A 4,531-nucleotide genomic window follows, 5' to 3' on the forward strand; every position below is an offset into this window, starting at 1 on the left:
CTTTTTAGTAGAGACGGGGTTTCACCGTGTTAGCCAGGATGGTCTCGATCTCCTGACCTCGTGGTCCGCCCGTCTCGGCCTCCCAAAGTGCTGGGATTACAGGCTTGACCAACCGCGCCGGCCCCAAACACTCTTATAGGAGGTGTCTGGAGACCCCCACTGGGAGGTCTCATCCAGTCAGGAGGAATGAGATCATGGACCTGCTTACAGAAGCACTCTGGTCCTTGGTGGAGTTGGTGTGCTGCACTGGGGGAAACCCCCCTCCAGATCACCCAGACTCTCCAGAGCCAGCAGGCAGAAAAGGCCAAATCAGCTGAACTGCAGGGACTGCAATCCTCTCTCCTCCCAGGAGCTCTGTCACAGGGAGATCAGAGTTCTGTCCATAAAACCCTGGCTACAGTTGTTGAAATTCCCATATAGAAGCCCTGGCTAGTGAGGATGGATCGGGGTCTCACTTAAAGAAGCAGTCTGACTACGATCTGCCACAGCAGCTGTGCTGCACTGTGGGGACAGCCCAGAGTCCCTGGAGCAGGAAGGCCAGGACATGTGACTTGAGTGCAGAAATGGTGGCTGTCCCTCCCCTCCAGGAATGTGGTTGTCTCAGGCAGTCTCCAGCCTGCTACCACTGGCTAGCAGGAATTCCAAGCCACTGGGTCTTAACTTGTGTGGTGCCGTGGGCATGGGGACCACTGAATGACTCCACTTGGCTCTAATGTATTGGTGTACCTTGGATTTGACTATATTCTTACCTTACTGTTTGTTATATCTTCATAAGTTTTCATGTTGTTAGTGTTCTTTCATTTCAACTTGAAGAACTCCCTTTAGCATTTCTTGTAGAATAAATCTAGAATACCCACAACTTCTGTTGTCTGGGAATATCTTTATTTCTCCATTGTTTCTGAAGATACCATCATCATGTATAGTATTCTTGATTGGCAGTTTTTTCTCTGTGCACTTTAAATATATCATTCCATTTTGTTATAGCCAGAAAAGATTTCTGCTGAGAAATTCACTTATAGTTTGAGAGAGTTTTCCTTGTATGTGATGAGTTCCTTTGCTTTGCTCCTTTTCAAAACTGTCTCTGTCTTTGACTTTAAAAAAAAAATTATTTCCATAGGTTTTTGGGGAACAGGTGGTATTTGATTACATGAGCAGGTTCTTTAGTGGTGATTTGTGAGATTTTGGTTCACCCATCACCTGAGCAGTATATACCAAACCCAATTTGTAGTCTTTTATCCCTCACCCTCATCTCTCTTTGACTTTTAATAAATTGATTCTAATAAATTGATCTGTGAAGATCTCTTTGTATTTAATTTATATGAGATTCTTTGGGCTTCACAGATTGGAATGTTCTTTCCCTCTCCAGATTTGGGAAAATTTCTATCATTGTTTCTTTACATAAAATTTCTGCTCTTTTCTCTTTTTCTGCTCCTTTTGTGATTCTCATAAGGCATATATTGGTTTGCTTGTTGGTGTCCTATAAATCCCATAGGCCTTCCACCCTCTTTTAAATCTTTTTTCCTCTGACCTGATGAATTCAGAGGATATTATCTGGGTAATTTCAAATGACCTGTCTTTGAACTTACTAATTATTTTTTCTGCTTGATTGAGTCTGCTGTTAAAGCTCTTTGTGAAATTTTTCAGTTTAGTGATTGTGTTTCTTAGCTTCAGAATTTTCATTTGGCTGTTTTTTTTTTTTTTTTTTTTGGTTTCTATCTTTTTGTTAAACTTCTAATTTTGTCCATGTATTATTTTAGTGATATTATTTAGTTGTCTATCTGTGCTGTTTTGGAGCTCACTGTTTCTTTATGATGATTATTTTGAGTTTTTTTGTGAGATAGTTCATAGATCTCAATTTGTTTAGGTTCATTTACTGATGTTTTATTTTGTTTCTTTAGTGTTGCTCTGTTTCACCGATTATATATGACGCTATGGCCTTTTGCTGGTGTCTGTGCATTTGAAAGTAGGTTCTTTTTTCAGTCTTTATAGACTGACTTTGGCAGAGAGTTCTTCGTCCGTCAGTCCATCCAGAGATTCTGAGCTGGCCATCTGGCAAGGTCCCCATGTGGGCTTGCTTGCTCATCTGGTGCCTGGATCAGTGGTGGGTAGACTTGGTGCTTGGGTTCATGGAGGCAGGCCTGGATCCTGGGTCCACTGAGGTTGGCCTGTAACTTAGATCTGTGTGGCAGGGCTTGCACTTGAGTTCATGGGTAGCAGGCATAGATTGTGAATCTCTAAGGACGGGCCTGTATCTTGGGCATATGGGAGCTGGTCTGGCACCTGTGTCCACTTAGACTGGCCTATTGACTAAATCCATGTGGGAGTGAGGGCCTAGAGCCTGTGTCCATGGGGCTGGCCTGAAGCCTGAGTTCATGGGGGCACTTCAGACACTGAAGCTGGTCTTAAGTCTGAGTCTATAGGGGCCAGTCTGGTGCTGGAATGGGCCATAACCTAGGTCCAAGGAGTTAGGTCTGGTTTTGAGTTGCAGGGGTTGGCCTGATGCTGGTGTATGGAGTTAAGCCTTTTGCCTGGGAGTTTGAGGGTGGGCTGGCAAACTAGATCTGGCCTTGAGTCTGGTGCTGTGAAAGCTGGCCTGGTGGGCCTGGAGCCTGGAGTGATGGGCCCACCTGGTGCAGGCCTAAAGCCTGGGTCCATGGGAGCTGACCTGTTGCTGTATTGAACCTTGATCCTGAGTCCACAGGGACTTTTCTAGAGCCCAGGGTGGGTCTGGAACCTAAGACTCTGGGGCCAGGATGTTGTTGGGGCCAGTCTGGAGCTTGTCTGGTGCCTGATCTACGTGGTCCAGCCTCTTACCAGTGTTCACTGCAGAAGGCCTGGTACTAGGGTCAGGGGCAAAGTCTGATGCTCAACTCAACTTTCCTTCTCTTGTGTGGAGGGTATCTCTCTCTCTGTTGCACTGCCTGGTCTTGGAGGAGGGGTGACAAGAGTAATGTGAAACTGTCCTTGTTACTTGGAGGAAGGGTGATACAGGAAATGTAAAACTGTCCTTCCTGTGTCTTTTCTTATTTCTGTGTTCTACCCAGGTGCTGTCACGTCTTACCTGGATTACTCAGTTCTTTAAAAGTATTTTTGTGGATGGAAAGTTGTTTAAATTGATGTTTCTTGGAAGGAACAAGCACTGGAAACTCCTATTCTGGCATCTTGCTGATATCACTTCCTATCTTCTTTTTGTTAAGAGAGCTATCATATTGAATGTTGAATTATATCATATGCTTTTTCTTCCATCTGTTGAAACAATCATATGATCCTGTCCTTTGTTCTGTTAATATGGTAAATCATTTTGATCGATTTTAAAGAATATTTATATTTTACTTAAAATGCATCATTAAAAATTAGTCTTTCTGACTCTATTCTTGTGCCTTCAACATTTTCCAATGATTTCTCATCCTCCAATAATGAAAGTATGCTTGATCCTGACATGGGCAATTTAGCACACTTGAAAGCATCAAAGATTCTGTTGATGTGCTGTTTTTGGTTGTTGGTTTGTTTTACACAGCCTCATAAGAACTTTAGATCTCATGAAATGAACCTTTCAGTTGGCCCGGTCAACATGAGGACTTTTTTACTTTTCCAAGCTTCTTAATGAAAAGGTAAACCTATTACCTGGGGTTCAGGATAGCTAGTTTTGTTAAAGGCTGTATTGTAGGATAATCTACATTGATATCTCAAACACTGGTCCATTCTGAAAGCTGTTAAAGAAACACATTATTTTGACACTCATTGAAATGGTAAGGAAGACTTTATTCAAGACTATTGCAGTAGGGATATTGCAATAAGGAAAGAGACTGAGCTCAACTTTGAATCCCCAGCAAAGACAGCTAGGGACTTATAGCCAATAAGCAGAGTGAGGGGGCTAGCGGATTGAAAATTACTAAGAGGAGACATCAAGGGTAGGTGGATTCTTGCTAAACTGACTTTAAAGGATTCTTGTTAAAGGCAGGCCAAGGACTTATACATTAAAGGTAGGGGATGAGGAACTCGATCAAATATCAAGGATGGGTGGATTCTTGCTAAACTGGTTTGTGTAGTATTCTTGCTAAGGTTGGACTGGGCAGGCCGAAGACAAGATGGGACCAAGGTCAAGACCTATCCTAGCAGACGGCTCAGAGAAGCCCGACTGAAGTCTGTTTAGGGAGAGAGTTGGTCAATGACTTTAGATACTGTTCCTGGAAAGGAAAATATCTTTGATTAATTTTTGAAAGTTAAATCAACCTCACACTACTGGTAAAATCCAACTGATCATGTTAAATTATCTTTTGTTATGAATGATTTCTTTTACTAATATTTTGTTTGGAATTTATGAGTCTATATTCATCAGTGAAATTTGCTTGAAATTATATTTTGTGTAATGACATTATCAGCTTTTGGTATGAAGATTTTCTTTCCTTCTAAAGGGGTTTTGAATGTTCTTTATTTTTTATTATCTGGAAGAGTTCTTGTAAGATAGGAATTAATTCTTTCTTGAAAAACTTAAAAAAATAAACCCATTGTTCTAGCCATCTGGGCTGAG

This window comes from Rhinopithecus bieti, unplaced genomic scaffold, assembly GCF_001698545.2.
Source record: "Rhinopithecus bieti isolate Rb0 unplaced genomic scaffold, ASM169854v2 scaffold_7967, whole genome shotgun sequence".
Taxonomy (NCBI): domain Eukaryota; kingdom Metazoa; phylum Chordata; class Mammalia; order Primates; family Cercopithecidae; genus Rhinopithecus; species Rhinopithecus bieti.